Here is an 18940-nt window from a genome sequence, read left to right as displayed (position 1 = left end):
GGGGATTGTGCAAATATTATAATAGTGAAGTAGCGGAAAAACACTGGAAACATGAGCCACAAAGCATCATAGAGAATGATGAAGTTCTACATCATGTGGGATCACCCATTACCAACAGTTCAAAAGACAGATGTGAGAAAATCATATATAGTGGTCCATGAATAGAAGACAAAAGTAGCATTGATCACTGGAATCGCTACACCAGTGACTACAGTGTCTTGTGTACAGAGAGACACAAAGTCATAAACTATCAGGATTTGCAGGCAGAAACAAGAGCAATGTGGAAGAAAAGATACCCAGACAGTTAGAATAGTAGTAGGAGCAACAGGTTTTATAAAAAAGAATCTACAATTGTATTTAGATATGTTACTGATACATGTAATTCCGTACAAACTGCAGAAGGCGTCATTACTGGGAACACTGCGGGTCCTGCAAAGAGCACTTTTGGCTGACAACAAAGATTGAAACAATACTAATTTCATGAACTTATACTTTGACTTAGGAATGGGGTCCATTCCTGTCATGGTATTAGAAACCCAAAAGATTTGGAGAAATTAAAAAATGGAAGAAATGTCTTTCTTGTGAACATCTAAGAAATGTAGATGTCAGAATGGATGGACTGACAAAGAGAGCTGACTAAGAGTTGCCAATTCATTTCCACAGTTATTCATATGACACAGCTACTTACTTATTTGTGTTTGTTTACTGAAGTACAGTGGTGCTCATAAATGACCAACTTCAGACAAAGCTCGGGTGGTTCCAAAGATAAAAGACACAAAACAATGATATAAAAGCAAAGCAAACTGCTGCAATGACACCAGATAACATGCTTTCAGATACTTTAGTAAACTCCAGAGGTCATGTTACTTAAGTCTTTCACTGCAAAAACTGAAGATATTTACAAGTGTAACATATTAGCCATGAGCATGAGTGCATTATCACTTCACACTGTCAAATGTATAACAATGTTGGAGACAAAGCTCTTTTTGCAGCTGTCTTAACAGCAGCCACCATAATCCTTGGAATGCAGTCTAAAGTAGAATAATAATCCACTTATATGTAGAGCATCAAGGAACTGTAATGACTTGGTCGCCTCCTTGTTCCATCTCAAGGAAAAAAAATGCCCTTATTTCTGTTAACCAATTACATCCCACTAAACATTAGTGGCTATTTTCATCATGAATGTCTGCTTTGCTCGCAACACTTGCTTAGTCACACAGGTGCTTGTTCAAAGTCCAATGGATGTGACTGCATTCCTTGGAGCAATGATAACTTGTGAGAAATGAGGAACTCCATATTATTGCTGAGACTGTGCTATCTTCCATTATCTGCCCATCCTCAAGATACAGTGATCTCTGAGCTATATGTCAGGGGTGTGTGGAGCAGTCTAACACTGAGCCCCACATTTGTTTTTAATACACTAGATTAAAAACTGGTTGAATAAATGAATACACATTGTAATAGTAAACAGCAAATGGAAACTGTACTTAAAATACAGTTGCAAGTGCTGTATCAAAATGAAAAGTTTTAGGACCAACCAGGTAAGTGACAGTGTAGAAAGGCAAGAGGAAAATGTCTGCAAAATATACAAAGATGTACAACAGCCATCATAAAATAGGTATAGAGAATAGAATAAGAAGGGGCAACACAAGGTTACAGGAATGGGCAAATATATAGCAATAAACTTGATATATACAATTTGGCAATACAAACTACCTGAATATCTGTAAGCCAAGACTATGTAAACATGGAAAAACTGACACATGGGACCAGGAATGGCTACCACATGGGCTGTAAACTGTGGACCACATCACTGATGTAAAAGAAGATCAGTCATTTCAAGCCAAGCTATTAAAACTGTCACAAAATGATGACTTAGCCACCAATTTAATACTACTAAAAAAATTCAACTAGGTTTGGAGAATTATACCTGGAAATGTTCAGTGAATATTTTAGTGATTATATGTATTATAAAATAAAAACAAAATTCTAGGTAGAGAATGATCAGTAAATCAAACTGATGGTTTTACAAGTAGTAAATTTTACAAGAAATGCAGGCTACAGTGAATGAACATTCTGGTCAAGAACAACAAATTCCATGAAATCTTGAGTTTTTCCAGTACTCGTAAATCTCAAACTCCAGACCTTTATGGTATTTTCTCAGAAGAATGGAAAATGAGTGCCCTTGCTTATAATATCTGCATCCACACACATGCTGCTAGGATTAGTAATCTTTTGAATTCATCTACTACATGCTTGGGTGTGACAAAGTTTCCAGAAGATCTGTACCTTTTTGCACCCTCCCCCTCCAATACACCCACACATACACATGTGCGTGGTCACACACACACACACACACACACACACACACACACACACACACACACACACACACCTACTCTCTTACACAGCAACACACAGACATACACACATACCTTCTCTTTCATACAGCAACTAACTAGTTTAAATTCCACACAGTCTTACTCTACTCTCTCATACAACACAAACATGCACTTTTCTCTCTCATACAGAAACAAATGGAACCACTAAGTTTGCATTACAAACACACACACACACACACACACACACACACACACACACACACACACACACACACACACACACACACACACACACTGCTTCGGGACACATTTACAAATGCACTACATGCAATATTTTGTAAGTGTATAATCATCACAGATAAAGCGATTTTGCTACAGACTTTCACCATATCAGCAACACACATGTACACGCATCTACTCTCACACATTAACACACACACACACACACACTATTTCTCATGCAAACAGAACAGCTAAATTTAAATTCCATACACATACATACATACATATGCACACACACTTTCTCTCTCATACAGAAGTGAGCGGCTTAAATTACACAAACACAAACACGCATACACTTACCTTCTTTCTAAAGCAAATGGCTACACAAGAACACACGGACTTGGCTTAAAAGAACTGCTAGTTTAAATTATGCACAGGTCTGAAGAATGTATTTACATCCACGCTGGTGTCATAATGCATGTATGTTGATGTTCCAGATTCATGTACCGCGATTTTTTTTTTTTTTTTTAGTCTCCGGGGCAACCTGCAGCTGTAAGTGGGAGGACACTCAACCCCTCTCACACTATGCTTCAGGCTTCCTGAACAGGGAGCCAAGAAGAATGCAAATTTTATTAATTAATAAATACTTAAAAATAGCGCCCTTTCTGAGGCCAGCCTGTACGGCGCCCTAGGCAGTCGCCTAGTTCGCCTATGCCTAAGTTAAAGTTTTAAGTGATAGTAATATGTTACTATTTTCTAAAAAAGTAATATATTACTATTACTAGTTACTAACTAAAGTAACTAGTTACTGTTCAGTTACTTTTACATAAGTATAGTTTATCAATTCTCATATTCAGATTTACTCACATAGTACTTGTGTGTGAGGAATACATGCTTACTGCACATGAATACGAGTGTATTAAAGTTTTATACACAGTGTTACAATAATGATAAATAGCATTTTACTAGTCTTTATAGTCAGAGAGACACAATTTAATACTTAAACCAAAGTACACACAGCCAGTAACACAAGACCCATAACAAGTTACAACCCATCAAATTTTCAACAATGTACATTAGGCTAATCTGCTAAAACTAATGCTGAGGATGCAAAAATGCTTACAGAAAATGTCATATAGGTCCAACAAGACTGTTAACACAACAATGTCAACCAAAATATCACTTTACATAACTATTCACAATGACTACACAATGACTACACTTTTCTGTTGCCTCGAAGAAGGAGCAACTTTTCAAAGTGTTCGTCGGAGAGTCTATTTCTTCTTGCAGTCAGCACTTGTCCACCAAGACTGAATAGGTGTTCAATGGGTGCACTAGCTGGCATAGCTGTATTAATGTTCAGAAATATCTTCTTGACTATAGGGTAACTGTTGAGAGAAGTTATTTCTCTGGAAGGGTTAGACAGATGCATGTCCATCTGAGAAGATATGCTGACATTGACTGTCGTCGACTCTTTGAAGCTGAAGAAGCTGTCTTCGGTAGTTAATGCAGAAGCTTCAGATGACCCATATGCAGGATCATCCAGTTTCTGCATGGCATCAAGGAGCAGAGCCCTGCCTCTGACTTTCTGCTCTTCACTGTCCATCCATTACAAACAGAACTGTGGATGCACTGTGCTAGACAGAATGAACTCTTCACGCTCCAGAAGATGATTGAACCGAGCCTCAATGCCTTTAAGAAGAGCATCAACTAGCAGCACAACAAGCTTCACAGACTGCCTGACTTTGGACAACTTGTTTTTCAGACGTAATGGTGGGGATCAGGATTCCTATGAAGCTTTTCAGCTCTGACTGCAGGATGTCCAGAGCCATTGCCAGGGGCTGCATTGCTTGCACAAACTCAGCAACAAAAGTAATTTCTGCAGGCCTGAAGATGGCAATTCCAGTCTGTTCACATATCTCATTCAGCGAGCCTTCAACCTGAGTTGCAATGAGGTGAATTCTCTCCATCGTGTAGAAAGTGGAATTCCATTGTGTCTCACTGGGAATAATCAATGCCAAATCACACTTGTTTCGAGCCACCTCAGCAGCTTGGGTGCTGCAACTAGCCTTGTTCCAAGCAGCATAGTATTTAGCCATGATGCTTCGCATGATCTTTTTATACTGTGCATCATTACAAGCAGATTCAACATCTTGCACAACAACTAGATTCAATGTGTGTGCTGCACATCTCATTTGGGGGAGGCAGTGGAAAGCCCTCAAGAGCTGATGCTATGAGATCCTGTAATATGCAGCATGGCAAAGCAGCTGACTTTCTTTGAAGTGTGTCACAATCGATCCAGCAGGCAGTGACACCAAAGAAACTATGATTCTGATGGGTTTAAATGTCAGCCGTAGTGTGCTGCATGCTGTCAACATTCATGCTGGTAGAAGCTGCAAGCATGTTCTTATCATTCGTAAGCATATTTGTGTACTTTTCTATAAGATCATATATCTGCCAAACCTGTGTGGCTTTGCTTAAAGTTAAATCACTGTCTCAAAGCAAAATATTTCTCACTGCATCATTATTAACACCACACACAAGCTTGTCTTTTATCAGCTCATCTCTCAGATCACCAAATCTGCATGTTTTTGACTTGTTTCTCAGGTCAGTTATATACGCTGCAAACGTTTCACCAGGCTTTTGACCTCTTGTGTAAAATAATGCCTTTCCACTATAATATTCATTTGAGGGTTGTACATTTCTCTAAATTTACATTTTAAGCACTCAAAGTTTTCCCACATTTCAGCCTGTGCCACAATATGACAATCTTCCCCATTCTCTGCTTAAACAGCAGGTGTATACACAAATTAATGTTCTCTCTCAATGGCTTCTGACCCAGCTAAATTGAGCAAAATAAATGCTTTTGTATGTGTGTCAGAAAAAGCAGCCTGTACGAAAATATATTCTTGCTCAAACACTCTCCAGTTTTCAGCAGTATTATTATCAAACTTACTTTGTCCTTGTTCTAATCCAGACTAACACCCCCCTTACCTCCCCACCTAGACTATTAACCCAGCTATACTACCGCCACTAGTAACCACAGTCAGAATTAGCTAGTTGTTTTTACATACATTAAAATCTTGTCTAACAACTTTGTTACTAATATTATAAATGACAAGAAACTATCTTAACTTGCAACATTTACTGTATATACTGTTGATAATCAATATCTTGTTATTGTATTAAAGCCAACAACCTGTAATGTTTACTATTGCTGCAACGTTGTATCTCTATTTATCATGTACATGATGTGGAGCTTTTCTCCCTGGGCATCCGCTGAAAAAGGACCTGCGTCCAGTCGGAATTTCCCGGTAAACAAATGTAAAATAAATAAATAAAATAAACACAAGTGGATCAGGTCTGTGAAATCCCACTGCCATGCCAAATAAGTGTCAAACACACACCAGGTACTTGTAATTATATTCAGCTGTACAATAGAATCTTTGAAATATCTGTACTCTTTGAAGACTGTACTGTAATACTGCACACACCGCCAACACTTTGCACACTTCAGATACTTTGAATAGCTTTAGTTAATGTGAAAAAGTAGTAGATTGTGAGGAAAATACAGTTGTTTTCTCTTTTTTTGAACATTTTATATGATTTGGATATTGTTTCAAATGTTTTCATAATTATTTCAAGTCCTTTTTTCGATGTCACAATTTTGAACATTTTGTTTATTCAGTAATTGGTTTGAAATGCTTTGCTTTATATTCATTGAGGGAAAAAACATTTAAATGAGTTTAAGAACCTGGAAATATTTTCTGGCCTGTTTACAAGTCATTTGTGAGTTCTTTGAGCCACTCTGGTATATTCCTCCATTTCTGACTGTGCGCCTCATGGTTTTAATAAGTTTTGACTTTGGATCCCATTCTGACAACCTGTCACTCGTCTTGTATATTCAAATAAAATGACGAGGTTTGGGTGTTCATTTAAGATATTTATTACACACAAACATCAGGATGGATGACTGGAACATAAAACTTAAATGAACTCGCTAACTGACTGACTGCATGCTTTCACTCCAGCTAGTTACACAAAATGGCGCTCTGCTTGCATGTGCTCAGTACTTTTTATGCATGTGCCCATGAGCTACAGTGGCTTTAAAAGTACAACACACTCACTATGATCTACACTCCCTGTGTTCAAGTGCGTTTCCTCAGGGTGTTCCAGTTTCCTCCCACATTCCCAAGACATGCTGCAGGAGAATTAGACATTTTAAATTGGCATTAGGTGTGAGTGTGTGCATGCGTGTGCCTTCTGAAGAAGGTTGAATGCTGGGCTGGCAACTCGACAATGTAAAACTCTACTGCCACTTGTTCTGCAGACAGATGATCTGCCGTGGTGATCCCTAATGGGCACGGCTGAATGGAGAAGAAGAAGACTAGTCTTTATAGCAAGAGAGTCACCGATAATAATTAAACCAAACCAGCCAGCAGCACAAGACCTATAAAAACCTATTACATTTTGTGTATATTCAGCAACTAAAAATCGAAACACGAAAAGAAGAACATAACAAAATATTGTCAAGACAAAAGTTGGTTGATCATAGATCCACTTGAAGAGTCCTGCTTGGTGCAGTGGGTTGGAGCATCGGGTGCTCCACTGATGAGTGATGAGTTTGATTCTGACTGATGGTGGTATGAAGAACCAATGTCATTTATTATACTACAAGGTAAGGATATGACCTCTGGTAAGCTAGAAATGTCCAGTGTTAGGAGATGTTTTAGTGGGTGAGAGCTGCACAGTACCAGGGCAGGGCTGGAGTCTGGTCATCATTAGCTTTTACCTCCTTGCAGTGCTAAAAAAATGAAGTAAATTTTGCTCCAGACTAATTCTAATGATCTATTATGAATGCTACATGCTATGAGTTGTGTCAACATTATGTTGTAATTTTTAATCCAAATTGCCACTTCAAAGTGTCTATTACCGCCTAACATCTGATTACTATCCATGCTATATAGGGCCCCAGAAATTTTACATCACTCTTTAGGAGGCTATATCACCCACATTGAGAACCACTGGTTTAAGTAAAAGTAACTCAAAAGTAACTCACATTTAAGGTACTAGTTACTAAAAAATGTAATATATTACTATTACTAGTTATTATTTTGTAAAAGTAACTCGATATATTACCAGTTACTGGAAATTGTAATATATTACAGTAATATATTACTTATTGCAATATATTACTCCCATCACTGGTCCTGCAGTGGTCCAAAGACCCAGAAACAGTGGTAGAATTAGTACAAACTATACAAGCAGCCAATGACTCGCATGCGAACAGTGTTCAGTCTAACAGAAAGATTTTCAGTGGTTGTGTATCAGGGATCATCTCTGAGCCCACTGCTGTTCATACTAGTGACAAATTACATTAGCAAACAGTTCAGAGGGGACACATCAACTAAGCTGCTGTATGCAGACAATGTGGCATTACAGGCATACTCTGAACAAGTACTTCGGCAAAGGATGATGGAATAGAATACAAAACCGAAGGCACATGCGAAGAAAGTGAGTACAGATAAGACAGTTGTAATGACAACAAATGTGGGATATTAGAAAAAGGTGACAATTGGGATAGAAGGGAAAATATTGGAGCAGGTTAACAGCTTCAAGTATCTGGGAGGGGTGGTTAAGGAGAAGGGAAGTCTGCTTGAGGAAGTCAAACTTAGAATCAGAAGAGCAGCTGACAACTGGCACAGAATGTCAGGTGCAGAATATGACAGAAGAATGCCAAAGAAGCTGAAAAGTAAGGTGTACAAACCAGTGGAACTACCAGTACTACTATATGGTACAGAAATCTGGGCAGTAAAGGCAGAGCGTGTAAGGAAGCTACAGGTGAAGGAGATGAAGTGCCTGAGATGGGTAGTAGGATGCACACTGTGGGACAGGTAAAGAAATGAGGACATCAGAGCAAAAGCTAAAGCAGTTCCAATTGCAGAGGTGGTCAAAGAGAACAGATTACGGTGGTTTGGGAACATGTGCAGAAAAGCAAAAGACAGTTTGGTGAAGAAGATGTGGGACAGGCAGAAAGAAGGCAAGAGGAAATGAGGGCATCCAGCAAAGAGGTGGGTAGATTGTATGAGAGAAGATCTGTGACAGTCAGGCATGACTGTAGAAGTAGATAAGAGAGTGGCATTGAATCAAGAGTGATAGTGACAAATGGGACAAAAAGAGAGTTGATGATTCACATAAATTATAGGTTAATTGGTTATTTGTGCCTGCGCATGCCTGGCTACCCCATAAGCTTACACATAAACACACATTTCCCAGCCTAAGGTGAACCCTCTGACTCGCTTATATCCCCATAGTCGGGGTAATCGTCCTCCATTCCTGATGATGCAAATGGCTGTGTGAGACATTCTGGTAGCCAGGTAGCAACCATTGTTGCACAGAAGGGAGGTGTTCAGGTTACAGCCCTGTCCTCCTTGCGCAGGTTCATTGTCATCTTGGGCATCAGCATTTAAAGGATCATTGTGATGCACATCTGCACCCCCATATGTGATGCAATCAGAATGCCCTACCAACCCCCAAATGAAGACAAGCACTTTCTTGTGATCGTCAGGCTACACTGGGGTTTCTACTGTAGCAAATAATACTCAGGCACATGTTGCCATCCCTACCCCCCACCGAAGAGAGGAGAGTAGGCTGAGCCTCATAATTCCTCTCCTCCCTCCACACTGGCTCCAGCAGATATCCAAACCACTAATCAGACTGGTCATCTGGGTTCATGGCTTTATCCTTCTATGACAACAAACCTGTATCCTCATTGAATTTATTCAAGAGTACAGTCCTGTACCGAACATTGTAGTGGTGCGATGTCCTCATGTGTGTCATAGTTGACAAATGTAATTTAGAAATGTATAGTAGGACTGAAGACTAACTGACTAATGAAACAGTAATATTGTTTCATTTGTCAACTATCCCTGCATTTCCCCCCTCAAGAATTTGTGCAATTGTGATGATAGTATATACTTGTGAAGGCAGTATCCCTCAAAAGCATTTTCATGTGCTTGGCCTTTTTTTGCTTTTTTTCTCCATAGATGTGCAACAGTGGAGCTAATATGTATAAAATGTATAAATAAAGATGTGTGGGTGGAGGAAGGCTTGCCCCCCAACACGTATATATGCACACACACACACACACACACACACACACACACACACACACACACACACACACACACACAGTAAAGAAAAGAAAATAAAGATAAAAACATTTTTTTTGTTGGGTCAAAGCTTCCACAAGTTTGATTCAATCAGTAAAAGCTTCGGTGAAATGATATTTAATGATGTGTATACGAACTGGAAGTCTTAACTTCTGAAGTGTCATAATGGGTTGAGGTGAAAAACAGTCTTCCCTGAGTGTCTTGTATATTAATTGGGCTGTACATTTAGACACAAATGTTCCCCAAAACATCATATTTAGAATATAAAACTACTGGTACGTGTGTTTTATGGCATTGGTATCAAATATTCTTTAAAGTAGATTAGATACTTACAGACTGTCTGCTTACAAAGTACTTTACTTGTCCGGTAGTTGTTAAGTACATCACTGGGCTACTGGATCTAGAATTAGGTGCTAATAAATTAAGAAAATACAAAATGAGATCCAAGAATGTGGCAGGAAGAAGGGTGAGATGCAGACTAGAGGAAAAGAAAGGGACAGACAAGAGGTAAGTAAGAGCTTAGTGTGTGGGGCAGAGGGATGTCTCAGGAAGATGATGTAAGCTTAGTGTGTGGGGCAGAGGGATGTCTCAGGAAGATGATGTAGGCTTAGTGTGTGGGGCAGACGGATGGCTCAGGAAGATGATGTAGCAACTTTATGACTTTAGAAAACTGGGAGCTTTAAGATAGCATATAGAAGCTGCAGATGGTTAGCTAGTGAGGTAAGAAGGAGCTGAAATGTATTGCTGAGGAGCAGACAGCAGGAGGCCAGGAGACAATAGAAGGGTAAGAGGGAGACATGCAGAGTATAAGAGGATACAGAAAGAGGGAGCCAGAACAGAGAAAGAGATGGAGAGAGTGAAATACACTGCAAGAAGGAGAAGACAAGAAAAAGCAGCCAAAGTGGATGAATGAGACAAACAGTGGTGATAAGAAATGATGGGGTGGGAATAGAGTAAAAAATGGTCATGCTGGAGGCAACACCAGAGAAAAAGCAAGAGGAAAGTAGAGAGAGAGGTCAATCAGCCAAAAGAGAAAGACAGAAGAGCAGGGAACGGAAAAGCAGTACATGATAGCCAAACAGTGATTGTGCCATTATGTGTCTTGGGGGAGGATAAACTCCAAAAGCAAAGATGATTGTGTGGAATGTCTGGTGTCTGCATCATTCTAAAGTAGGGAATAGGGTAAGAGATGAGTTAGGCTTCTTGTGGCAAACTGAGGGTGGTGAATAGGGTAAGAGATGAGTTAGGGTTCTGGTGGCAAACTGAGGGTGGTGAATAGGGTAAGAGATGAGTTAGGGTTCTGGTGGCAAACTGAGGGTGGTGAATAGGGTAAGAGATGAGTTAGGGTTCTGGTGGCAAACTGAGGGTGGTGAATAGGGTAAGAGATGAGTTAGGGTTCTGGTGGCAACTGAGGGTGGCGAACAAGCTAGTGGAAAACATCAGGGATACAGGACTGCAGAATATGGACAGGGTTTCCGGGAGAGGCAAAATGAGAAAAGTAGAAGGCCAAGGTAGCTGCATAGCAATGTGACACTAATGATTAGGGCAAAAGAGAGGACATCCGTCAACAGCACTTTCCTCAACTGCTGTAATGTCGACAAAAAAGGAGTGAAACAAGGTTCACAGACAGTGGAGTTTTCTTTTTCCTCCACTGTTGTGCAACATTAGAGTTGATATATATAAGTTTTGGAGGTGTGGGAGGGGTTCTCCCACATGAGCGGTGCAGGGGCCTTGCCCCCCTGCAAAAAAAAAAACTTACTTCTGAGATCCAGGAAAGCTTGTTTTACTCTTTTCCCATCGATATTGCAGCGCTCGAGGAAGGTGCTGCTGATGGAATGATATGCATCTGCAGCAGGCACACTGAGTATGAATAGTGGCTTAGATGCCTGCAGGAACTTCTGGGAGGAAAATGGCAGCGAGCAGCCATTGATGGATTACGTATCATGGAGGGGGGAGTGTTCTGGCTCGCTACATGGGTGAGACTTATTGGCAGTATAAGGTGTTCTCCTTCTGTGGAGCTCAGGCCTAGCAAGCCCACACTGCTGAGTACAGTCATGCAGTAAGCCAAGAGCAGTTTATGGGACAGCACATACCAGAACAGAGATGAGCCATTGCAGGTGGGAAGTACTCCACCAGGGGAGAGGATAGGCCAGTCCGCAGGACAGCAAGCGTGTCTGCTACCACCTGACTCTTTCCTCAGAATAGACAAACTGATTTAGAGTGGATGGGACATAGGGTCTCAACTAACTCTGAAATGCCCGGCTTCTACTCCTTTGGAATGAAGGGGCTAATGGCTGATTGGGTGCAGGTAGAGAAGCCATAGCCCACAGGATAGTATATAAATATGAAAAATGTCCAGCTCTATAAAACCTACTAAAAACACAGTCCAACACAAGACAACTCAGATCTTCTGACATGCCCCTTGTACAAGTAACCAAGACTAATAACTTCCATGGTGACTCTCTGTACTCCAGGATATGGAACATGACCCCCCTATTAATATTAACCACTGCTAACCTCCCAAATATTTTAAACACTGCTCAAGTCCCACCTACCCAAATCATGGTTAATTTCCAATCTAAATCCTAGCTGAATAATAATACTATCCATATTTTCTCCTAATTTCTAATAGACTGTCATTACTTTTTATATAAAATATTTGACTGATGCCTTATGCAGTTTAGGACAAAACTGCCTACACTTGTTTTCCTCTTATACTAGGCACTAATTGTGAATTTTTCTTTGGATGTACAACATATATTGTATTTTAACCTGTGATTGTATTCTCCTGTGTTTTCAATGTTTTACTATAATTGTGATTATAAATGTCTATATTTTGAACTTGCTATGGATTGAATGTAATTTGGGGCTTTCCCCCCAGACCTCCACTGAAAATGGGTTAACCACGCAGACAGACTATCCCGGTAAACAAATAAAATAAGTTGTTGTTGTTGCGTCTTTTGGCTTTTTCCGGTTAGGGGTCGCCACAGTGGAACTCCGGTCTGCTAATGATTGGCAGTAGATTTTTACGTGCCGAGTTGCCAGTCCTGCTGCACAACCTTCAACAAAGGTATGCCCATTCATGCATGTCTCCACACAGAAGACGCTCTAGCTGAGAATTGAACAGGACATCGTACTGTGAGGCGACAATGCTACCGCAGCACCACCACCGCGGACAAACAAAATAAGTAAATAAATAAATAAAAATAAATAAATAAATACTAACAAAATTTGTATTACTGGGAATCACACCATTATTTACTAGGCCCTTACTAATAGATGATCAAAGAAGATTACCAGTGTAATGGTACTAGCCGTTGACATTGATGGCTACTGCTCCTTCCTTATCGTTTTGCCACTGAAAGGAACAAATACCCTTCCAGTATTATTATTATATATTACAGGGTTTTCCTCTCAAATATAGCTTTTGTTACTCACCTGTTAAAATTGTATCTCGCCCTAAAACAGTGGGCAGTGTAGACCAGCAAAGAACAACAGCAGAAGATAAAATAGCTTTTAAAAACTGCTAGAACTTCACTCTCTCACACTTATAAATAAAAAGCATGCCAAAGTAAAGTATCTGACAACATTTAAAACCATAACAATTACTTTTACAGAGGAGCATCATGTTTGTGTCTGCTGTCTGTTTGACAGACCTAGTGCTTTATCGGCTTTTAAATTATTTGAAAGCCAGTAAAATACTTTACGCTCCTACACTTTTTCTGTAACTGGTTGTACATGCAACAGATACAATTCCATAGAGTATAAACCCTTTATTATGTGTTCTTGACATGACAAGCTTACCTGAAGAAGTAGGCAACACACTTGGAAACGGAACCCTCTTCACGAAAAAAGTAGTAAATAAAACTTTCGTTTAATAAACTTAAAGTGCGTTCAATATCATACACTTTTCGACAAGACAATACCTGACTTCATCAGAAGACAAAACAGTGGAACCCTCTAATGGGCTTGGTCTTATACAAATTCATTAATTGAAAAAGCATTAATTGAAAAAGTGCATGGTTTAACAAGTTAAACCTAATTAACTATTTCCTGTTAATCTGTTATGAAAAACGGAATCTAGTAAAAACAAAATATTGTTTAAAAGTACTTATGAACATCCAAAATAGAAGTATGAATGAAAAAAGACATGCAATTAAAATTGGAATTTTAAAAATTAAAATTAAAACACTCAGCGACAAGTATCAACAGGCTATTTAAAGATACAGGACCAAACAATCACGTTGTTTTACACATTATTAAAGGCTTTGTTTTTAAAAACTAAAAACCTCGCAACAAGTTTACCAATACTGCAAAACTCATCTAGTGAACGCAAAACTGTACCAAAGTGTTGTCAAATTGTTGTACTGAGTACAAACATTCACAAGTTACTTATGCAAACCATTGCCTCTATGGTCATGGTTGACTACAAGGGTGAGGGTAGAATGTAGTTGTGCAAGGCTCGTTCCTGAGGTTGTTGTGTTAATAATGATGACTTAGAAAAACCGGAAGGAATACTTGTGATGACGTAAAGAAAACTTGTGATGACATAAAGAAATAACCCAAGTGGAAATAATGCTAATGTGATACTAGTGTGCTAGTATGTGATGATGAACCAACAGTATGAATGTTGTATAGTACTGGTATTGATCATTGATGTGTATATATATATATATATATATATATATATATATATATATATATATATATATATATATATATATATATGTATGTCCAACTTAGTTGTTACAAACTAAAATAAATCTCGAAGGACACACACCTTGCAATATCCCTGAACTGGTCACCTGAATAAAGGAATTTAATGTAAGTGCAGTAGTAAAATTACACCTAGGTGTTTCCAGGTAACTACCTCTGTAGGTTCTACATCTTAAGTCGCATACAAATACATTAGAATTGGCAACTGAGTATTTACAAATAACTACCTCTCTAGGTTTTTCAGTCTCAATATGCACAAGATGGAACTCATCTCATTAATACCCGGTGTCTGATTTGTGTTTACCCTCAATTGCCAGAGTAGTTCTTTCCTTTCAAGTTTTAATGAGTCATGACCTCCCCTTACATCCCTAACTTGTTGGTCAGTGATTCTAAACTTGAACTCATGTCCCGGGTTATCATTATTGTGCCTTGCCAAAGCATTAGACAATTTATTACACCTAATACTGTATAGGTGTTCATAAATCCTCTCGTTTCAATTAATGAATTTGTATAAGACCAAGCCCATTAGAGGGTTTCACTGTTTTGTCTTCTGATGAAGTCAGGTATTGTCTTGTCGAAAAGTGTATGATATTGAACGCACTTTAAGTTTAAGTTTATTAAACGAAAGTTTTATTTACTACTTTTTTCACGAAGAGGGTTCCGTTTCCAAGTGTGTTGCTTACCTGAAGAAGTGTTAACTTCATATTGAAAGGTTGTTACTATGTTGTATCACTGTTAAAAAAGGCTTCTATGATTAATATTTTCTAAATGTGTAAAACTCCTGCCTAAGTTAATTTTTTCTATAGACATTTTGAACAAGATTTTTAATAATGATGTGCATTCTTACTAACTTAAGAAATGGAACCTAAAACACTAGACTGTTAAAGGCCACCTTGCCATTCTTTTTAGTGGTGGGTGATAGTTATCTGTTTTTGACCTTGTTTTCTTGACTGGGTTTACCTTACTGGGTTTTACTTTACTGTGCACAGGTCTTTTAGAATAGATTTGTACATCAGGGTGCCATACATATTTGAATGTAGTGTAGGGAAACTAATATGATTAACATTCTTATTGTCATTTCTCCAGGTGTAGCATTATGTGTCGTCTCTCACCCCATGCAAAGATGCAAAATGATGTGTGTCTCCAGCATGAGAGTGGATTCATCCCCCTCCTTTAATGACAGATAGAATTTATGCACAGGCAAAATGTAAGTACCATCATTTTGGGTCCTCTACTATGATTTTTTTTTGGTGGTCCTGCTATGATTTAAGGGCAGACAGACTGAGAGGTATAAAGAGATGCACTTTCTTTTTGTACAAGATCATTCATTTAAGCCCTCTGGTTGGTTTATTAAACCACTTAAAATCAAAATGAACCAGCCAAAGGGAACAGATTTGGTAATGGAGATTCTACATACCTAACCTACATGGAACTCAGAAACACATTAAATGTAAAGCTGGGCAAGTTTCCTTTCTTAAAATCCCCACAGCATTCAGAAAACGTATAAACTTCTGCCCAGTATAACATTCTTCTAGTTATCTATCACTTTTAGTCTGAACGGCACTGAGTGTTCTGTCTCCACAAATGTTGTTAAAGAGTTTTGTAACCTGTCTTCCTCCTCAACCCAAACCACTGCCACTCCTGTAACCGTCTCTGGTATACACAGTTCTTAACTATGCTTCTTTCTGCAATCATTAAATTTCTTGATTTCGCTGCCGACAAACATCTCAATATGTTTTCTGACAGAGGATGTCCGGGAGTGAATGGGGTCAAGTTTTTTATGAAAACTTGCATGCCACACATGTCCATCCTGCAAGCATAATGGCTTTAAAGAAGGTCGCATTACGTCATTATCTGTCTCTAACTCACAAACTATTTCTAAATATCTTACTTTCATCTGGATTCTGAACTAGCATTTAAAGTGGATCTTTACCTACATACACAAAAAAATGTACAAGAGTCAGAATGAGACTTCTCTTGTCTGGTCGCAGTTAACTGTTGTTATTCTCTAATGTTCTTTACTGCCACCTTATGCTCTCTTTAGTCATACACTTATTTACATGTGATATTCCACAGTTAAAGAGCCACCTGAATTATCTACAGACCTAACAGGATGAGATGGGACTAAGCTGTCAGCTCCTGTCCACGCATTCTCAGTCAAGGGAGGTGGCATATTCTTCTATAACACTGTCTTCCAGTGAATGCTAATAGACAGAGCAGGGCAGCATATGGATGATGTGTGCATTTCAAGCCACCAGGGGGAGTTGTGCTTTGTTCCTAGTATTAGAGTATGTGTGGAAGCATGCATGCATAACTGTGCTGGTACTATGGCCCACCTTAGGTGGCACACATGCAAGGTGACAGGGGTGAGATAATAGACAATGCAGAAGAATCCCTGTGGATGCATGGATGATAGCCCACCATGATATCAAGCTCTTACCTTTGATTACTATCCATTAAGGTATTTGATACAGCTGGGGGTAACAAATAAGCAGGAAAGGTTGTCTGAAGGGGCTGGCAGGCCAGGAGAGACAAAAACCAAGAAAAATACATTCCACAACTATACACAGTGATAGAAGCTAAAGATCTCATCCCTTAATCCTCTGCCATGCAGATCAGCTGGCAGACGGCATTTGTTCCCTTTCAGCACAGGACCTCATTGTTGTTAGTCACTAATTCAACACCAAGCCACTTTACAATAAGTGCTCAGAAATGCATGGTTTGTACTACAGCTAAACTTACACAACTACTCACAAATTGGCATACCCCACAGTAATTATATTCCTGCCTCCAATGTCCAGACTTTCAAATAATTTAAGATTTGATTTGATTCAATTCTTGAGCGCATATTTACTGGCCTTACACTGATGAAATCCCAAACAATCTTAGCAGACAGCTAAAAGCAGAATATGCTGTAGCAAAGTCAACTCTGAGGTCAGATTTGCTCCAAGGAAAGGCAGCTGAGTTTTGTATCATTCTCATTGCTTCTGATAACAATGTCTGACATCTACATGACGTGCTCTGTCTTACTGTTACCACATTTTGAGTATCAATGTCAATCACTGAGCAGGTTAAACTGATTCCCCACCTGGCTTCTTGTTTCTGTTTTAATTGCTCTGTTATTATTATTATTGCTAGATTTTAGCCACTGTTTCACACTTTTCCACATACACTCCCTTGTCTCTTTCACCAAAAACGTGCTCCTTTATGACTTCTCAAATTTCCTGAGCCATATGTTTTTACAAGCTTTTATAGTCCCATGACTTGGACCTTTGTAACTGCTCACATCACAGACATCATAAAATTGCCCACTTTCATTAGCAAATCAAAAAACAATTCTATCAAAAAGAACGAACGATCACTGTGGCTCAAGCAATAATAATATTTTGGGGATGTGGACACTGTTTCTATGGAGAATACTGAGCTACAAGATCATTTTTTTGCTGCATTTTAGAGACTCGGAGAATAAGGTTTACAAATTTAAATGGGCACAGTGGCAGAGACTCCACCTCGAAGCAGCACTTTATCATAAAGTGATTCCCAGAGGTTTGCAGATCCTTAAAATATCGACTTATGGTGAGACTCACCCTATATTACTGAAATGTTGGCAATAATTCAACGTGTAGCTTGGTTTTGATTACATGCTCCTTCTTGTAGATTACTTTAAGCCTACTGAAGAAGCACTTCGGAGAGACATTAAATCTTTACATGTTTTTATCAATAAGAATTATACATCAGATGTGATTGGTGATAAGATTCAAGTAGTCTATGAGAATCTGTTGTCCTATGAATGGAGGCTGCACACAGTTAAGATGAAGAAATTACAGCATAATCTAAATTACTTTAATAAAGGACATATCTTTTCCTGGCTGAAACAAAAGGGACATGTGAGTACAACTAATGATTCTGAGAATAATGACACTGTTCCCTTAAATGTGAATGCAGCATCATGAGTTGATATAGAAACCTTAGAACAGGAAGTGCCTACTATGAGCACAATGGCTGCTAATACGTTGGTCAGGTTGGAGACTACATCCGCTGAGCAGAATTCTTCTTCTTTTTCCTTATTGGAACCACTTCCCATTGTCAGGGACTTCAGGAAAGGAAGATCAAGAAGTCGATTGAGGAAAAGGTGATTACGGCAGTTACAATAGCCAGTAGACAACACCCTGAAGGTAACTACTCTCAGCAGAGCCCTAATGAACTAGTGTTAAATTTGTCTTCAGTTTATGAGTTTATGATTAGTCATACTGACTAATAGGAATAGAGATTTTAAAATATACAATTTCTCTGATGTAACACTGGATGAGCAACTAATAGAACTACTAGCTTATGGTAACTCATTTGTTCCAAGAAGCACTGGGAGTATATCTAGGGAGATCATTGAATTAAAGTCTTTTGTAAGAAAAATGAATTTAAAGTTACTTTTCGGACAACAAAATGAAGTGGTTAACCACAATATTGAAAGGTATGGCAATGGTCTGTCAA

At 38.9% G+C, this 18940-nt stretch overlaps 1 protein-coding gene across 1 annotated transcript in view; it reads right to left on the bottom strand.

The window, feature by feature from the left end:
• The window catches only part of LOC122812052 (heparan sulfate glucosamine 3-O-sulfotransferase 1-like), a 247958-nt gene that overhangs the window by 216208 nt on the left and 12810 nt on the right, over nt 1-18940 (bottom strand). The gene's annotated exons all lie outside the window — the stretch shown is intronic.

The sequence above is a fragment of the Protopterus annectens genome, chromosome 9.part0 (genome assembly GCF_019279795.1).
Source record: "Protopterus annectens isolate FY-2018-M chromosome 9.part0, PAN1.0, whole genome shotgun sequence".
NCBI lineage: Eukaryota > Metazoa > Chordata > Ceratodontiformes > Protopteridae > Protopterus > Protopterus annectens.
Note: the sequence above shows the minus strand (reverse complement) of the source record. Positions and strands in the feature narration are given on the sequence as shown.